Source organism: Vicia villosa, linkage group LG2 (genome assembly GCF_029867415.1).
Source record: "Vicia villosa cultivar HV-30 ecotype Madison, WI linkage group LG2, Vvil1.0, whole genome shotgun sequence".
Taxonomy (NCBI): Eukaryota; Viridiplantae; Streptophyta; class Magnoliopsida; order Fabales; family Fabaceae; genus Vicia; species Vicia villosa.
Genome location: NC_081181.1, coordinates 138,731,444 through 138,752,535, shown reverse-complemented (window position 1 = coordinate 138,752,535; position 21,092 = coordinate 138,731,444). Strand labels below are relative to the sequence as shown.

Genomic DNA, 21,092 nt, shown 5'->3' with positions numbered 1-21,092 from the left:
AATCATTTCAAAGAATGATCACATCCAGGGGCATGTTACCTGAAGACTTTAAGCATGGGAAGGTTGCTTTCCCAAGTGATGCTTTCACAGTTTGTTTACCATTATGGGGTGAAGTTTGAAGATTCCGTTGTGCCAAATACAGTCAATCTGGGGCAGTCACGTCGAGATTCGACGAATCTCTCCAAGAGTTTAAAGATATTGGGGCATTTTTGGATTCCAGGTTTTCTGTAATAATCCTCTTAAGATGTTTTCTTCTAATAAATCGTGCAGTCAGGGGCAGTTACGTTGGGGTTCGACAAAATCTCTCCAAGTGTAATCATGTTCTTAAAATGACGACGAAAGGTTTTTCTTTCAGTTTATGAACACAAAAGGGAATGATTAAATAACCGAGTACAGAGCCGAGTGGTCACTCAAAACAGGCTATCATCATGGCATGGTTTGCAGATATTCGCATATAGTGGGTTTGGGATGTGTGATTTAATGTCCCCTAATTGAACACTGAATTTGAATGATCCCCAGTGATCCCTAAAGTTTGTTTCCCTCTCTTTCAAGGTGGAGTTCATGATTATTAATATTAGGAGGTTGGACTACAAACTTTGCTCCAAATGTGTGTTACCATCCCATCAAGAGATTCAAGTGTGATAGCAAAATTTTTCTCCATCAGTGACTTTTGTCATCCCCAATGAGGCTCGCCGAGTACTTAATTGTGATATGAAATTTCGGTCATCGCCAGTACATATATCTTCGTCAGTTTTGTCAGCATATACATGACATGCATTTATTCATGACTACATCATCCATACCTACATTATTCTTGTGCATACACATTTCTCGACGTTTCTTTTTGGCCTACTTCATTAAGTTGTGTCTATCTCCAAATGATATGCGTCTTCCCTAAGTAGAAAAGTGTATATACTTTCTAAATTCCCCACTGAGTTTATCCCTCGTGGGAGTGTTTTTCTTTAGCTTTCCTTTCCATTTTGGATAGGATAAATCCTTAGATGAGATTATTCCTCATGAGGAAGAGTCTTGGTTGACCGATTCTCTCCAGCTTATTCCTGGACTGATTTTTGTCTCTAATCATTTAGACCTCTCAAACCAATGAAATTTGGATCAAAAGTGTATTTACTTTACACCTTTGATGAAGAGATCCCTGCATCCTCAAGTGAGAGTCGATGTCCAGATGAAGATTCCTGTGCCTTCAGTAAAAGTTGGTATCCAGATGACAAGATTCCTGCATCTTCAAGGAAAAGTCGATGTCCAGATGAAGATTCCTGTACCTTCAGATAAAGTTGGTATTCAGATGACAAGATTCCTGCATCCTCAAGTGAGAGTCGATGTCCAGATGAAGATTCCTGTACCTTCAGTGAAAGTTGGTATCCAGATGACATGATCCCTGCATCTTCAAGTAAAAGGTCGATGTCCAGATGAAGATTCCTGTACCTTCAGTAAAAGTTGGTATTCAGATGACAAGATTCATCTTCAAGTAAAAAGTCGATGTCCAGATGAAGATTCCTGTACCTTCAGTAAAAGTTGGTATCCAGATGACAAGATTCCTGCATCTTCAGGTAAAAAGTCGATGTCCAGATGAAGATTCCTGTACCTTCAGTGAAAGTTGGTATTCAGATGACAAGATCCCTGCATCCTCAAGTAAAAAGTCGATGTCCAGATGAAGATTCCTGTACCTTCAGTGAAAGTTGGTATTCAGATGACAAGATTCCTGTATCTTCAAGTAAAAGGTCGATGTCCAGATGAAGATTCCTGTACCTTCAGTAAAAGTTGGTATTCAGATGACAAGATTCCTGCATCTTCAAGTAAAAAGTCGATGTCCAGATGAAGATCCCTGCACCTTCAAAAAATTGGTGTTCAGATGACAAGATTCCTGCATCTTCAAGTAAAAAGTCGATGTCCAGATGAAGATTCCTGCACCTTCAAAAAATTGGTGTTCAGATGAAGACACTCCTGCATTTTCAAATTTCTTTACCATCAGTAAAAGTTGGTAGTTCGCCTTCAATGAACGTTGGTGTATCCTTCGTTTCTTTATCAGTGTGCTATTTTTCACCTGTGGATTTGTAATCTCTTCTCCAAAGGAGTTAGGTTCCATTCCCTAGCGGGGTTGGACGTCCCTTTGTTACAATCTTTCTCCAATTGGATTGTTTGATCAATATTCCCTCTTGGAATTCCTTTGTCCTTTACTTGGTTTCCCGAGTGGTAGTTTGTCTCTTGTGACATCTTATTCCATTAGTTTTCATCATGCATATCATATCATGTACACCTTTGCAGGGTCCAAAATTGTGTATTCTTATATTTAAGTCCCTTCAATCACGTCGAGACGAAGACTTCAATCATCATATCTCCGGCTTGAAGACACTTAAATAGGGGCATCTGTCATACCCCAATTTTTGACCCATGCATTTTGTTCCACTAGATCATTTGCATATCATTCATTCATTCACTAAGATATGATTTCAAATGAACGACATTTGTACGATTTAGGGTTTCACGGTGGTTTTGAGGCTTTCTCACCAAATAAGACAGATTCATCTGGTTTTTCTCTTGAGCAGTGGCTCGCGTGAATTAGGGTTTTTATTTCATCAATATATTGATCCAATTTATCAATTCAAGAATCATCTTTGATCATGATTATTGGTTTAGAGTGAAGTTATGTTTCTTTGCGTTTGAGAATTCAAGATTAAGTAGCAATTTCGTATAAGGGCGGCGAACGTTTGATTCAAGGGTTCATAAAATAAAGATTGTACGCTTTTGATGATATTATAAGTTAACTTATAAGATAACTTCTTTAAGTTGTAAAGAATACTTGTCATCTAGGTACAATCCTTGAATCTAAACATGAGGCCAAATTCATTCAAATTCCATTTGAAGATCACAAAATCACAAAATGCCATTCAAGTTTTGAGTTACTCAAGTGTTTCTTTTTATCATTCAATCCGCAAGAAGCTACAATTGATCGAATTTCTCAAATAAGGATTACAAGTTCATTCTAAGTCAGGTTACAAAGTGAAATCTCAAAAAAGGGCTAAACATGAAAATTACACAAAGCTAAGTCCTATTTTTGTTTCCAATCTTCTTCTTTTGAAGTTTTCAATCTTCAATCTTCATTCACACTTCTTATTGCTTTACCACGGATGTCATTGCACATGAAACAAGAGAAAGAAATGGTTAGAATCCACAAAAATATAAATATGAACAAGAATTTTTCAAGAGGATACACAAGTTCATCATTAGGGTTTGATGAAGGAATCAGAATTTTGTCAAGGGAGTTGTTTTCAATCAACAAAAGGCCTCATACAATGTCATAATTAACCATGGGCCTAAAAGCAATCCTATTGCAAATCACAAAACTAGGTTTTGGTTCACAAAAGAAATTAGCAAAAGAGTTTAAGAAAATAGACAAAGCTGCCAAGATTTCTGTCGTCCAAACAAATTCACAAGGCCCAATTTTATGGCCTGTCCAAAACCTTGCTGTCCTCAAAACAAGACAAAACAGCCACCCTGCTATCACTATGTTGCTGCTAGTATCAGAAATTGCAAGAAAATGGTAAAATACAAACTGTTACACAAAAGCAGCCTGCAACATTTCCCTTTATAATTCCAAACCAAGTTTGAATCCATCCAACCCTAGAATTGTTCCCAAACCTAGAGACTATATATGACACTGTTTCATTGAAGAAAAGGAGGCTCATCTGCAAAACCCTAGCCGCAGCAAATAACCAAACATTCACAAACCATCAATTTGTTCAGAAGCGAATTTTCAGAACACAATACTCAGTTCACACAATATTCAGTTCATATAACACCCTAAACTATCATCATTTTCCATTCAAAAAAAAAAAACCCTTCAGAATATTGAGAGAGGAAGAGATTAAAGAACTCAGAAAGAACTAGAAAGATCTCACCCGACTCATAACTGTTTCATCATCATCCTCATCGCAAATCATTCCACACCGAAACCCCTTTGCTCCATCGCGTTCGACACAACAAACCAAACGGTACAACACATAAACAAAAACTCAGAACACAGCAGAGCGAAAGGATGAAAAGAGGGAGGAACTGAGACAAAGAACAAGAGCATAAGGAGATCGTACCTGAAGGGACTCGAGAATCAGAACCGATTAGCAGACTTCGTGAAAGCCCTTCCCGGTTGTAGCTCCGTTCTCTCTTTCTCTTTTTTAGTTTTCTGCATGTAAATATTAACTTGTTGTTCCTTGTTTATCTAACCTCTTGTAACCATGTAAATCTCTGAATATTGGATTGGGGTTTTAGGGTTTCATTTGGGGATAAGGGTTACATTGATTGTTGCTTGCTTTTGTTTGATTGAAATCGAGAGAGGTAGCAAGCTTGGCTTTCTGTTCATGTTGAGTCGTTAACAAGGAGACGTAACGAGAGAGAGAGGGAAGACGTTTCGAAATTAGGGTTTGTCCCTTTGTCAAACCCGGTTTTAGTTGACGGGTTTCGGGTCAGATCCGACCCAGTAGTTTTTGGATTGAGACTAGCTTCTAGCTTGTGGGCTCAGACCTTAAAGCCCGTGTGTTTTTAATTGTAACACCATCATTTTTTCTGAACACACCCCCAACGCCTTTGTTTCATTAAATTGGGCTTACACCCTTTAGCCCATCAACTTTTCTTAATTCTTAACTTAATTTTTAGTTTAGTTAATAGATTTTAAAAAAAATGATCTTTCCTTTTAATTCAAGAATAAATTAAAGTTTGTTTAGAATATGATTTTTGATTGTATGTTTAAGTTTCTCTTATATCATCTTGTCGTATTTATTAGAATTGTTCAATCTTTCAAAACTTCAAAAAATACTTTTTCATTCAAATAAACCTTAGTCCAATTCTAAGTCTTTTTGATTAATCTTATTTCTCATTTCACATAATTTTAAAAAAATCTTGGTCAACACCAAGCGTCTTTCCTTAAACAAAAATCTTTTCTTAAACAAAATGCTCCTTCCTCGTTTCCAAATTTCCAAAGTTTTCTTTAAAAATAATCGAATTGAATTTGATCTATAATGGATGAATCAAGAGGGGGTTGTACGTACTTGTACAAGTTGCTCTAAAGCATTTAGACGATGGCCGTTAAGCTTTTGTTTGAATGCTTTGATTCCATTAAAGATCCTTAAAATTCAATTTGTCTCACCTTTCTCTACAAAACGTTTTTTTTATCAAATCGATTTCGGTTTATAGTGGATGAATCAAGAGGGGGTTGTACGTACTTGTACAAGTTGCTCTAAAGCATTTAGACGATGGCCGTTAAGCTTTTGTTTGAATGCTTTGATTCCATAAAGAAACCTTTTAACTTAGTTCGCAACACTTTTTTTCATAAAAGAGCGATTCACACGTCGTTCATTAAAATCAAACAATAAAAATTCGTAGTTTTATCCCGAACTACGATTGCTCTGACTTTCCCATTGCACTAGGGAATACGTAGGCACAAGACACAAATGTCTTGGCGAGCACGATAATAAAAAAACTTTAATTTTGTTTCTTTCTTATAATAATAAAACGCAAGTAAATAATAAGCTAACAATCGATCACGAGAATAACTAAATGGGTCCCATCGAGTACGATGGAGGTAAGGGGTGCTAATACCTTCCCCTTACTTAACCGACTCCCGAACCCTAATCTGGTTATCATATTTATTTTATCCCTTTTATCTTTCTTTGTGGGTTTTATCATTATTTTCCCTTCCCTTTTGGGATAAATAAAATTTGGTGGCGACTCTGTATTTCGAATGTGAAAACGCTCGAATATTTTTGGCCGGCCGCTACAGTACCCTAATTAGGGTTTACGACGAACATTCCAATACACTGAAATATTTCTATTTTGCTGTGCCCTTTTTCAGGGTTGCTCTTCCCATACACCCCGACTACGCGCCTTCAAAATCCGAAGCTAAGTATTCAATTTAATTTTAAAGTCTATTTTGTTTCCTTTTATTTTAGGTTTACCCTTTAAATATAAAGAACTCTGCATACACTTACATCTATTTTCTGCCTTTGCCTTTGCCCTTTTTCAGGGTTAACCCCGAGGTTTCCTCCGACCGCCAACCATATCAGATCAAATTCGAAGCTAAGTACCTATTTATTTATCTATTTATTTTAAAATTTCTTTATCTTTTTATTTTTTAGGGTTAGCAAGGTTTGCTTCCGAACTGATAATGCACTGACCCTATTTTGCTTTCTATTTTTTTCCACTTTTTTTTTCAGGGTTTCCCAATTGCCAAAGCTTTGAGTATCGGTAACCCTAAACCCTGGTCTTGATTATTACTTGTGTTAGATCTATAATATTATTATCCCGCTGGTTTCAATTTCCCTTCCCCCCGCTGGTTTCACTTTCCCTTCCCCGTAATTGTTAATATTAATTGTTGTGGTTAGTAACCCTAGGGAGTGCAACTTGTTAATTCAATTAGAATCACCTAACTATAAGATAAATATCTGAATCTGATCACGTGATTGTTTCACTCACGCACGCTTTTGGGGTAACCTCTTTGTTGCCTTGTTGCCTTGTTGCTTGTTGCCTTGTTGCCTGTTGCCTTGTGTTTTTGCAGAATAGCCATGTCCCTCGAATACGAGGATACCTCAGCCATGCTGCCTCGATAAATACAAAGGTCATAAGACCCTAATGATGCTGCCTTCGATACACCAATATGACCTCGACCCTCGGAAGTTGCCTACGAAAGGCTGAGGTATCCTCTGGTTGCCTACGAAAGGCTATTCTGATCCTTCCCTTAGACTACCTGCCTCTCTATGGCATGGGACAGTTTTATGGCGAACGATAATGCGACGACCCTTCAACCTCCAAATGAAAGGCTTCCTGCCCTCTCATGGCATGGATAGACCCTTTCACCCTGAAAGGCTAAAAGAACTATTTTCTACATTATTAAGGTAATTGCCCCTAATTGCTTTGCCTTGCTCTAAAAAACTTTTTTCATATTCTTTCTCATAAACCTTCAAAAAGCTACGCTTATTTACAAGCTAAAGTCTTATTTCTTTTCTACAATTTTTTTCTTCAAAAGAGCAAAGCAATTAAGAGCCCATGGATAACCATGGATGCAAAGGGTGCCTTACACCTTCCCTTTGCATAAATTACCCCCCGAACTCAAAATTTCTTTTAAAGGTTTTTTTCTGTTCTTTTAGCCTTTCTAATATTTGGATAAAATAAAAGTCGGTGGCGACTCATGCTTAACCGCGACATTTCGATATAAAAGTCAATTCACCGTATTACACCTAGATAATAAGTTGTTTGCATTGATTTAAAAAAGAAATACCATGGTATGTTGCCATTGTTAACTACCTAGTTATCGGGGTCTTACCTCAAGATATGAATTATCAACATAAGAAAAAAACTTCCAGACCTTAAGAAACACTATTGGGACGAGCCTATACTTTTTAAGAAAGACACTAATGGAATATTCCATAGGCATATCTCGGAAGAAGAATTTGAAAGTGATCATGACTCATTGTCATGCTTCCGCCTATGGCAAACATGAAAGCACTAACACAACAGTGGTGAATATTTTCCAAGATGGCCTTTATTGGCCCAACTTTTTTAAATATGTGAACTCATTCATAAAGAGGTGTGACCAATGGTAACATACTAGAAACATCTCTAAGATAAATGAGATGTCTCTCAATAACATCTTAGAGGTTAAGATCTTTAACGTTTGGGAGATCGGTTTTATGAGACCCTTTCCTTCATTCGTGGGGAAGCAATATATACTAATTGTAGTCGATTATTTGAACACATTGATATAAATCTAATGATAATGGATCAATTAACTAAAATTTTGTCTCCCAAGATATTTGTTGGTCTTGTTAAAAGAACGAGTCTTATGAAAAAAAATATTTGTTAATGTTTTAGCGTGACCTATGCATATACATGTGCGTTACAAATATTTGTATTGTATATATGACACTTGTGAATTCAATTAAGATTATGTTTCTACTTATTTTTGTTGTCCACATTATATGATATACATTAAAGTTAAGATGTGATGACAAGAAGTGTCTTTAAAAAGACATTATTAAAGACACACGTTATAATATTAGTTAAAATTATTTCAATTGAATTGATCTATATACATAAAAGGAATCAAGTTGATGGATAAGTTGTGATCATCTTGATGTGATCGTTCACTTCATTTAAAAAATATGACTTAATATTTTAAATGTGATCATCACTTCAATTAAAAATTATGACTAAAAATTATAAATGATAAAAATATAATTTAAGATAAGACTTGATTGATTTAATGGTAATTAAATTGGAGGTTTAGTTTGAAATTCAAATTTCCCTATCGTCTCCCTTTTGAATGTTGTTTATAATAATAATCATAAAATAGAAACCAAAGTCAGAAACAAACTTTTAAATTTCTCACAAAAATTACTACTTTTATCATAAAAAAAAGGGCAATGCTATCCGGTGCTCCTGGGGCACTGGTTAAGGAGCATTAAATGTAGTATAGACCCACTTATTTGTTTAGAAAAAAGAGATTATTAATGAAAGAAAAAATTGAAACGTTACATATTATTAAAGAAAAAATTATGAAAGAGAAGATTACGCGCTAGGTACATGATCACACTTTTATCTTTTCATTTCCTGATCCATATACCTTATTACTACTACTATTAGTGTTTCTTTCCTTTTCACTGTTGCATCCTATGACTTTAGGTCCATGAAGCCCTGCCACAGGTACATGTTTTTCTATACTTAACTAATTTAGTTTCTTTTCTTATATGTAGTATAGACCCACTTATTTGTTTGCTTTTAATATCATATCCATCTTTATGTGTTTGTTTTGGTGGATTATGATTTTATTTTTGGGTAGAATTGTATATTTATTCTTCACTACTTACATTCAATTTTTATACTTTATTTTTATAATATTATTTTTTATTTGTAGATAATAAAAAATGGATGCTATTAATACAATGAATTTTAATTTGAATGAATATCCAATAGAAGAAATTTCTGTAGAGAGTGATCATTTAGAAAGAATTGTTGACCATGTTGAGCATAATATTATGGAAAAAGACATGTTAGAAGTTGAAAAAATTGGAACTTTGGAGAATTAAAATCTTATAACTTCAAGTAGGAATGTTGTGATAAATAATTTTTCAGAAGAAATTGATAAAGATGGAGTTTGTGATGAGACAAATATGGTTCCTTTTATTGGTCAAATTTTTCTTAGTGAAGAGGAAGCATTTTCTTTTTACAAGAGATATGCATATCATCATGGGTTCTCAATTCGAAAAGGTAGATTCATAAAACAAAAGGATGGAATTATTAGCCGGCGTGATTTTTTTTGTCATCGTGAAGGTAGAGTTTCTTGGAAAGACATAGCACAATCAAAAGAACAGAGAAAAAGAGAATCAGCAAAGTGTGAATGTAAAGCTCATTTACGAATTAAACTACAAAAATCTCAAGATATATTTCCAAGTGAGTGGCGAGTTACAACATTTGTTGTTGAACATAATCATGGTTTACTAACCCAATCAGAGGTGCGTTTTTTACCATCTTATCGAAGTATCTCAGAAAATGATTATGATCGTATTTTCTTATTAAAAGAAGGTGGGCTTTCTGTTAGAAAAATAATGCGTGTCTTAGAGTTAGAGAATAATGTGAAGTATGGATATATTCCATTTATTGAAAAGGACATTCGCAATCTTTTTTTGAAATCCAATAAAAAAGTTGAAGGAAGTGATGCTATCGATCTTCTAAAGTATTGTGAGAATGCAAAAAAGAGTTACTCCAAGTTTCAATATGCTTATACACTTGATGAAGAAAAAAGGCTAGAGCATATTTTTTGGTCCCCTACTTCTTGTTTTGATTGGTACAAAAAATATGGTGATGTTGTTGTATTTGATACTACATACAAGGTAAATTCTTATGAAATGCCGTTTGGGATTTGTGTAGGTATGAATAGCCATGGAAAGACTATACTTTTTGGATGTGCACTTTTACAGAATGAAACAGTGTCCGCATTTCGTTGGTTAATGAATGTAATTATTGATTTTTTTTCTATTTAGTTTTATTATTTGACCCATTTAATTTAATTTTTTTATTTGAACCTTTTTTATAGACTTTTATAGCTTTAATGAAGAAGGCACCGAGGACTATATTAACTGACCAATATTCGTGGATGAAAGAAGCAATATCGAAAGAAATGTCAACAACAAAACATAGTTTTTGTATATGGCACAAAAAACCTTTAAGTTTAGTTCTTGGTTTAATGCTGTACTTCGAGACAAATATGCACAATGGTGTTAAGATTTTTATGGATTGTGTAAGTTGGAGACATGTGAAGAATTTGAACATCAATGACCAGAAGTTGTTGCTAAGTATAACTTGCAGACAAATAAACATGTGAAAGGATTGTATGAGATTAGAAACTATTGGGCACTCGCTTATCTTCGTGAATATTTCTTTGGTGGAATGACAACCACAGGAAGATCAAAGAGTATTAACGCATTCATCAATTCTCACACAAGTTTAACTGACTTTGCAAAGCAAGTATGACTTATTTTCAAGTATATTAGTACTAAATGTTTTTAAAACTTTGTATAAAAATATTTAAATAAATTTCAGGTTGATATAACAATTGATGATATTAAGCAAAAAGAAGAGTACGATATAATGTTAGAAAAGTGCAAAGGGTCAAATATGAAGTTGATGTCACCGTTACAAGAACAAGCTTATAGCGTTCTCACACGTTTTTCTTTTCAGAAGTTTCAAGATGAGTTTGAAAGGTCCATCCAATATTCAATTCAATATTCAATTCATCATGAAAATGATAATGTGTTGGTGTTGCAATACTATAAAGATGATAATACAAGGAAACATCAAGTCTTTTGGGATGGTAAGATAACTGCATGTAGTTGCAAACTATTTGAATTTTGGGGGATATTGTGTCGCCACATTCTTAGTATTTTTCTTCATAAAGATTGTTATGAAATTCCGCCTTACTACTTGTCATCACGGTGGCGGCTTCAAGAATCACATGAAGATGATGAAGTAGTTGAGGATCAATAATGGATTGCAATAATGAAGCTGAATCACAATAAATTGTTCATTGTCCTCCAATTTCCAAGACAAAAGACCGCCCTAAACGAAGACACATTAAAGGTGGAAAAAAGTTATCTCATAACATGAATTCTTGTCGATTATGCAAAGGTGAAGGACTTAACATTGTTACATGTCCCCTAAAAGAAAAAGAGAAGACAAGCAAGAAAAAGAAAAGTTGCAAAGATGCAAATTTAAATCCAATTCTACTTTCAAAAGTATAGGTACAAATTTCTTATTAAATAAAATTTCTAATTTTAATAAAATTAGATATATTTGTTACTAACTAAAATTAATTTTTATGTTTATATATATTTTAACAGGAATATTCTGATGATATATTATGGATGGATAGAAAATGAAATTTGTGGCACAAGTATGAAGATTTAATTATATTTTGTTTAAGTTTTTGTTTTTTTTTTTAATTTTATCAAAATATTTTAATATTTGTATTTGCTATTTAAATTGAATATAATTTTTTATTTGAGTTTTTTTAGGTATTATTTATTTTTATGCAATATTTTATTTTATTTATTAATTATGAGGTTTTCTATATTTTGTGTAGTTTATATTGTTTCTAGTTTTTATAGTAATTATATATTGTTTCCCGTTTTTCAATTCATGCCATATATATAGTATGCAAAATAAGTTTCAGTTTTTCAATTTAAAAGCGCGTGTACAATGTGTTATCTACTTTAATTTAATATATAAAAGTTAATTACAATCAAAATTTCCTAATTATCCTAATCAAAATCAGTTTGAGAGTATTTTTCATATCCCTATAAGTAATTATACTACTTAACCAATTAAATTGCAACAGTCCTAATTATGATTAATCTTGCAATGCTTTTAATCTCAAGCATGGAAAATTGCACTGCTTTTAATCTCAATCCCTTCCAATACCTTCTCAATTCATTATTTTTGTTAGCATAATTTTTAAACAAATCCTCCATGTAAACCAAACAAATATAAACCAAACAAAGGCAATTGCATCCGTTTGTGTAGCATAATTTTAAAAGATAAAATTTCAGTTCTTCATTTTTAATTTCAAATTTTTTGAGTATATGAATCGATTTGTTTATATGTTGCTCTTCATCATTGTCAATTTGTAATTCATGATGTTAAAATATTGATTTATCATGAACAAGAGAGGTTCGTAGATCTGTTTCGTGTAGCAGAAATCGTTTGGGATATTCAGTCCAAAAAAAGTAAAATTTTGATACTAACATTTATTGCTATGAATGAATCGTTTTCTTCTGAAGTTGTTTTTCATCATCTTTAAGCTGTTGTACTTCATGTTATTGTCTATGAGTGATTTTCATTTGAAGAATAAAGATAGTAAATTAATGGTGTTATCTATGAGTGAGATTCATTTAAAACAAATCAATAAAATGAATGTTGTTCTTCATCATCCTCAAGTTGTTGTTCATCATGTTGTTGTCTTCAAGTTGTTTTTCATGATGAGGGAGAGAAAAAACACAAACAAAATCAAATGGGCAAAAGGAAAATTTGCTTTGCTCTTTGATGATAGCTTCAATGGATATATATGTTTTTTTTTTACTTTTTGCCATTATAATAGTTTTGTCTAATGCATTTGTCTTTATTTCTCCTCATTTTTGTGTTGTTAATATATCACATTATTGTTTTTGACCTCATTTAATATTATAAAATTAATTACTGCCATAACTATATTAATCCTTAATTGTCATTTTTCGTTTTCGAATTTTCTATTTATTAATTAATTATAGTCGTAATGAGAAATTATTATGGTTTTATTCATGTCATAATATAGTGATATGACAAACTAACAATTGTTTAAACTTCTAATATCAAAATTTGGCAATAGAAATCATTATTGTGAAAATTAATTTGTAATAAATAGAATGAGACTTTTCAAGACTGATTTAGGTACTTCCAAAAAGAAAGTGGTCATTAACCAAGTGATTGGGCTCGAGTGCACGAGTCTCTACAAAGGATGATATTTGGGAAATATCGAGTTCGATTCTTGACAGAAACAACGCTTTGTCAGTGCACGTGCCTCCGTAGAAACTGGTGCGAAAGCAAAAAAATAAAAATAAAGTGGTCATTGGAATTTTTGCATGCTTTCCAAATTTTAAGGGAAATTAAATACTGCTTTTGTCATGTTTTCTATTTTATCAATGTAACTTATTTGTCTTACCGATGCAACTAAATGACTCTTCATATTTCATATTGATACTAGGCCCATTAGGAACAAGAACAAGCCCAAGTGGCTGCAAGGATTTATAACAAATTAAGTCTTTTATTTTATAATTTTTCATTAGTTTTTATGTTTCGGTTGGGCCTTGTATGGACAACCCATTAGGGTTGAATCCTACCTTGTATTTAAAGACTTTTGTCTCCTAAGAAAAAGGTAGAGAATTATCATAAATCTTTTCTTTTATTGTTGTTGCAATATTGTTTTATGTTTGTTCTTGTTAACCCTAGATCTAGAGTTTATAGATGCTGAATTCTTTCTATCAAATTGGTGCTTTCATCTTGATCTTATGGCACCCCCCAATCCACCAAACCCTAAAGAAATTATAGAGGAAGCTGTCCAAACAGCTCACCTTCACCTTAACAATGCTATGCAAGAGATCCAACAACAAATGGATGAGAGATTCCTCAAAACCCATGGTGATATGGAGCAGCTTCATACTAGAATGGACAATAAGAAACAAGTTTCAGATTCTAGATATGAAAATATCATGGGTTTGCTCACCAAGTTGACTACTCAAGCTGAAAAATAGCCTGCTGTCCCTATTTCCGCGTCAACTATTCACTCGGGGATTGTTCACGTCAGCACTGTTCACGGTGGCACTGTTCAACGCAACACTGTTCACGGCAGCATTGTTCATTCGCCTACTGTTTCTTCCGCGGGTACTGTTCACAACAATACTATTCACTCAGCCAGCTCATCAGGTATCACTCAAAACCCTCCTTTTATACCTATGACTAGCCATTTTACTTCAGCTATCCCCACTACTCTCACACCCATAGCCTCACCGAATTTAACAAGGCCCTATTCTACCATCCCTTTCCTTTCCCCAACATTTACAACCAGCACTCTACCACCCCACTCTACCCCTTTTCGCTCAACCTCTAAAAGACTATTTTCCAACCAACACAACATGGACCCCACATACTATACAACCCCTCCTATATTTACCACATCTCAACCATTCTCCATCCCTCAATTTTCTCAATTATCCTATCCCTAACAGCCCCAAAACCCTCCATTTCCACCCTTTCGAACACCCAAACTCGAACTTGCCATGTTTGATGGATCTAACCCTTTATAGTGGTTACTCCAAGATGAGCAATTTTTCACATTCTATAACCTACCCGCGGAAAATTGTTTATCAATGACGTCCTTCTACATGAAAGGCAAAGCACTCGCTTGGTTTAAGTGGATGCATCAGAATCAGGAACTATTGGATTGGACTTCTTTCACAAAGGCTTTAAAATTGAATTTTGGACCGTCCACATATGCTAATCACCAAGCTGAGCTATTCAAATTGAAACAAACCCATTCTGTTGTGGAATATCAAGCTCAATTTGAAAAGCTAGGAAACCAAGTGGTTGGATTATTTAGAGATGCTATCTTAAATTGCTTCATTTCAGGTTTAACACCGGAAATTCAAAGTGAAATTGCTATTCATAAACCCGTTTCTATCTCCCAAGCCATTGGGCTTGCCAAGCTGATTGAGTCCAAAATCCGTGATACTAAACCCAAATTCAACAAACCGTTTACCACAACAACTCCCAAAACAGCTCTGCACCCCTTCCACACCTAATTCTACACCAATCAGCAAGCCCTTAAACACAACCCCATCACCCAAACTTCCCATTCGCCGTTTATCCAATGTCCAATTGCAAGAAAGAAGAGCACAAGGCCTTTGCTTTAATTCTGATGAGAAGTTTATTCCGGGACATAAATGTACCACAGGAAAAATTTTGTTGCTAATCGACGATGACGAGGGGGATACATCAGATTTAATGGATAGTAACGAAAACCCTACTCTAAACCAAGAAGTTGATGACACTTAATTCTAACCTTCACCCCAAGATGCCAATGGTTACTTCTCACCCAAGACTTTAAAGTTTAATGGTTATATTAAAGGACTTTCCGTGGTTGTTTTGATTGATACGGGGAGTACTCAAAACATCTTACAACCACACATTGCTCAGCATCTCAAACTTCCAACTCAACAAATACCTAATTTTTCTGTTATGGTTGGCAATGGATCCAAACTTTCTTGTTCCGGTGTCTGCCCAAAGGTCCCAATTAAGATCTAACATAATTCTTTTTCAATTCCTTTTCACTTGTTGCCAATCGAAGGGGCAAACGTTGTTCTAGGAATGGAGTGGTTAAGAACCCTAGGACCACTTATGGCAGATTTCTCAATCCCAAAGATTTCTTTCACGTACAACAATAATGACATCACCATAACAGGAGATAACCAAACCCTCATCTCTCCATCTTCATACAATAATTTTTGTCACCTACTTCAAACCAACTCTATTGCCTCCATCCACCTTTTGCTTTACCAACCATCTCATGTTCAAGAACACCACTTACTAACCACACCCCCACCATACTTGATTCCCTTCCTAAAACACTTCCCTCAACAATTTCTCATATAATCAATTCCCATGCATCCATCTTTACTAAACCCAAAGATTTACCTCCAACCAGACATCATGACCACCATATTCCTCTCCTACCCAACACCCCACCAATCAATGTTAAGCCTTACCGTTACCCGCACTCCTAAAAAGATGCTATGACTAAATTGATCCAAGAGATGCTTCACGAGGGTATTATCAAGCCCAGTAACAGCCCCCATTCCTCTCCCGTTTTGTTGGTTAGAAAAAAAGATGGAACGTGGCGTTTTTGTGTCGATTACAGAGCTCTCAATGCTGTTACAGTTCGTGACCATTTTCCTATACCTACCATAGATGAACTCTTTGATGAATTGGGTTCGGAAACTATATTTTCTAAGATAGATCTACGTTCTGGCTACCATCAGATCAGGGTGACACCTAAGGGCACTTATAAGACAATGTTCAGAACTTTTGATGGACACTATGAGTTTTTGGTGATGCCATTCGGCTTAACTAACACTCCTAGTTCTTTTCAATTGGCTATGAACGATTTTCTTCGACCATATTTGAGAAGTTTTGTGTTATTTTTCTTTGACGATATACTCATTTATAGTTCTTCAATTTCCGAGCATGCACATCATTTAAAGTTGGTTTTAGAATTGCTTTTATCTAATCAATTTTATGCCAAGTTATCCAAATGTGTGTTTGTTGTTCCTAGTGTTGATTATTTAGGTCATATTATTTCAAGTGATGGTGTAACCCCAGATCCAGCAAAGATAAAAGCTATTCTAGATTGGCCGAAGCCACGCTCACTCACGGCGCTCAGGGGTTTTTTAGGGCTCACCGGCTTTTATAGAAGATTTGTGCATCATTACGTCTCTCTCGCTGCTCCTCTCACTAATTTATTACACTTTACTAAATTACAATGGAACACAAAATCTGACTCAGCTTTTACAACTTTAAAGAGAAAAATGATCGAAACTCCAATTCTGGCTCTTCCGGATTTTTCCAAGCCCTTTGTCCTTGAAACTAATGCTTCGGGAGTTTTTGTAGGAGCAGTTCTTTCGCAAGACAACCACCTAATTGCCTTCTTCAGCAAAAAGCTTTGTAACCGTCTTCAAGCATCCTCGGTCTATGTCCACGAAATGTTCGCCATTACAGAAGTTGTAAAAAAATGGAGACAATATTTAATAGGTCGTCACATTCATATTTTCACGGACCAGAAAAGTTTAAAGAATCTGTTGGTTCAAACCATACAAACACCAGAACAACAGAAGTGGGCTGCTAAGCTACAAGGTTTTGAGTTTGAAATTCATTACAAACCTGGTAAGGCGAATCAGGTAGCGGATGTTTTAAGTCGCATTCCTCAGGATGATAGTGCGTTGTTGTTGTCCTTCTCCTCCCTGGTTCCACTCCTCCTCAACACATTGAAGGATTATTACAAGTCATACCCAGATGGAAAACAGATTATGGATAAGGCACTCATAGATCCAGGACCCCATAACAACTTTCAGCAAAAAAAAGGATTGGTATATTATAAAGAGCGAATTTATTTACCTGACATTCAAGAACTGAGGCAGAAGATCATCCTGGAATTTCATAGTACTCCAGAAGGTGGCCACTCCAGCTTGCAGCCAACACTTGCACGCCTATCTTCGTCCTTCTTGTGGCCTGGGGTTTACAATGACACCAAACAGTTCATCAGAACATGCACAGTTTGTCAGCAAAGTAAATATATGACAAAAAGAAACAAGGATTACTTCAGCCTCTACCAACACCTACTCAAGTATGGAATGATTTAAGCATGGATTTCATTACAAACTTACCAAATTACCATGGTCATACAACAATCTGGGTTGTGTGCGATAGACTCACAAAGTTCTCTCACTTCATCGCTCTTCCTTCTAAGTTTGGTGCAAAGGATCTAGCTGTTCATTTCTCAGTTGAAATCTGTCGCCTGCATGGTGTTCTGAAGTCGATAGTCTCCGATCGAGCTCCTCTGTTCCTCAGCACATTCTGGAAAGAATTTTTTCGTGTCCAAGGCACAACCTTGAAATACAGTTCACCCTATCACCCGGAAACAGATGGCCAAACCGAAGTCATTAACAAATGCTTAGAAACTTATTTACGGTGTTCTACAAGCGAAAATTCAAAGAAATGGTTTCACTTTTTGCACTTAGCAGAGTTTTGGTATAACTCGACTTACCACTCAGCTATTCAGATGTCTCCCTTTGAAGCTCTCTATGGCCGACCACCACCATCTTTCCCTTCGTACACGACCGGAGCCACTCCACTCGCCACCTTAGAGTCATCCCTGCAACACCGTGACGATCTAATGAAAGCTATTCAATCAAACTTAGAAAAAAGCAAAATAAAAATGGAAGATCAGAGCAACAAGAAAGTTCGGAGTGTACCTTCGCAGAAGGGGATCTCGTTTGGCTAAAACTTCAACCATATCGCCAACAATCTGTGTTCCGGCGTTCTTCTCAAAAACTGGCAAAACGTTACTTTGGTCCTTTTAAGATCTTGAAATGAATCGGAAATGCAGCTTATCGTCTTGATCTTCCGGCAGACTCACGGATCCATCCCGTCATGCACATCTCTCAGCTTCGAGCCTTCTACGGTAAACCACCATTGAATACTCTGTCTCCGATTCCACCGGGTTGGGTGCCTCACGAAACGAACACCACCGTGGAAGCTTCAAGTTCGGAACCAGCAAACAAAAGTAAAGAACAATCAGATTCATACCCTAAACACACAACAGATCTCAACGTAAGCACAAGAGAAGGAGAAGATCATGTTACTACCTTGCACGCCTCCGATGAAAACTTCCGTAAGATCACCGTCGCAGAAGAAAAAGAGGGAGAGGAAACTAAGCAACAAGATGTGGTTTCTACACAAGAAAGACTTAGAAATGTTGAGAAACCACTTTGGGGTCAGAGAGAAGTAAATCCACATGCAAAGGATAAGGTGGAAGTGATAAAGTCCAAGTCTTCGTTTGAAGTTATGCATCAGACTTCACGCATTGGAAGTACCACTTCACGTGGGATTGTTGTTTCCAACACGCCAAGCCAATCCATACCGTCCAATTACTTGGATTCTCTGAACCAACAATCTCCACCCTTCAATGCTGTAGCCGTTAGCACGCGTCCCAAAGGCTAGCCTGTATTAACGTTACCAAATGCATGTGAGCTGTCTCCCATTCATTCAAACCGTAATGAAGACTTTTTGTGAGGGCCTTCACAGTGGGTCGAGTCTATTGTTTTTCACCCAACCTTGAGGACAAGGTTGTTCTTGGGTCGGTGGATAATGATACTAGGCCCATTAGGAACATGAACAAGCCCAAGTGGCTCTGCAAGGATTTATAACAAATTAAGTCTTTTATTTTATAATTTTTCGTTAGTTTTTATGTTTCGGTTGGGCATTGTATGGACAACCCATTAGGGTTGAATCCTACCTTGTATTTAAAGACTTTTGTCTCCTAAGAAAAAGATAGAGAATTATCATAAATCTTTTCTTTTATTGTTGTTGCAATATTGTTTTATGTTTGTTCTTGTTAACCCTAGATCTAGAGTTTATAGTTGCTGAATTCTTTCTATCACATACACCCAAACCCTTTTTTGCTTTAAATTGAAGAAGATAAATAAGTACCACTTTTTTGTATCATTATTGTAAATAAGTACCATTTTTTTTTCACTTTCTATTGTTTCATTATTGTATTTTTTGTTGTCTATAGTGTTCTTCACGGTCTGTTGTGCTTTGTTGATGCATGTTGTATTCAAATTTTTTTTGTTTTATATCGTGTTCTTCATCCTCTCCATTAATTCTTTTGTATTTTAATCCTTTTTCATATTAAAGGTCTCCAAAGGAGAATAAACAAATCTAATATTCAAGTTTCAAAATTTTAAAATCATATTTAAATAATTTCCCCTCTTCTTTAATATACTTCCCTTCTAATCTTCTCTATTTTTTTATTGAATTAGTTTCTCTACTAGCAGAAACCGAAGGTTCAAAAATATGCCAGAAAAATGAGGTTGAGACATATCTTGAGTTTGAAGCCTGCTCAAATATTCTACGATCCTTCGCGCAAAATGGTTTAATCTTCAGATTTTTTTTATTGTTACAGTATTTAACTTGAGATGAATTTTACTTTTAGGAGTTTGATAATTTAGTTATGATGTTATTTTTTATTTTTGCTTTTCTGTATTTTGGTTATCAAATTGACAAACAATTTAAGATAAAATTGTTTTTTTTCATCTATTTACTATATTGAAGATATGAATACATGCATATTTTTTTAAAATATGACAAATTGATTATGTTTCATTTTTATGCTCAAACAAATTAGTTTTGACAGTCTCAAGTTGATGAGAATGGAGTTAATAAGTTTTGCAGAGATTTTTAGAATGAAAAATATAAACATGGTGATGATGAAAGAAACAAATGGAGTTAATAAGTTTTGCAGAGATTTTTGGAATGGAAAATATAAACATGATGATGATGAAGGAATGATGAAGGAAACAAATGGAGTTAATAAGTTTTGCAGAGATTTTTGGAATGGAAAATATAAACATGATGATGATGAAGGAATGATGAAGGAAACAAATGGAGTTAATAAGTTTTGCAGAGATTTTTGGAATGGAAAATATAAACATGATGATGATGAAGGAATGATGAAGGAAACAAATGGAGTTAATAAGTTTTGCAGAGATTTTTGGAATGGAAAATATAAACATGATGATGATGAAGGAAACAAAGAGGAGAATTAACATGTGAGATGGAAAATCTCAAATGATGATGATAAACACACATTATTTTCCATTTTTAGATTTGACTTGCCTTTGTTAAAATGATTTGTTTTGTTGTAAGAATATTAATGGGAATTTATCACATAGTTAATCCATATATATAATATGGATTTTTATAATCCTTGAACTTTAGAGGAGGATTATTGATTCAAGGGTATTTGGATCTTTCTAAATTTTAAATTACATAAACGTTTTATATTTTAATATCATATAAATTTGTGCAACTTTTATAGGTGACTCTATTTGTATAAAATTGAAAGAAAAAATAAACTTTTAATTTTACTATCAATTTTTTAATATTAAATTATATTAACAATTTTTTTATTAACTATTAAGACTTTTGAATTTTTTTTATAATTATTATGATTTTTGAATTTTTTACAGTATTAATAATAAACTATTGCAACTTTATCTATGTAATGTGTGAGTAATAATAAGCAAGAATAATTGTTTAAATTTTTAATACAAAGTTATAAATATTATAAACTAAATGGAACTATATAGAGATCAAAAGATAGGAAGAGAAGAGAACAAGCAACATTGTATTATATTCTTCTCAAAGGTGAACTTTACATTGTA

The 21,092-nt window shown here is 34.6% G+C and overlaps 1 pseudogene; it reads left to right on the top strand.

The window, feature by feature from the left end:
- Positions 1–8,930: 8,930 nt before the first annotated feature.
- Positions 8,931–11,303, top strand: LOC131650155 (protein FAR1-RELATED SEQUENCE 11-like; annotated as a pseudogene).
- Positions 11,304–21,092: the final 9,789 nt, after the last annotated feature.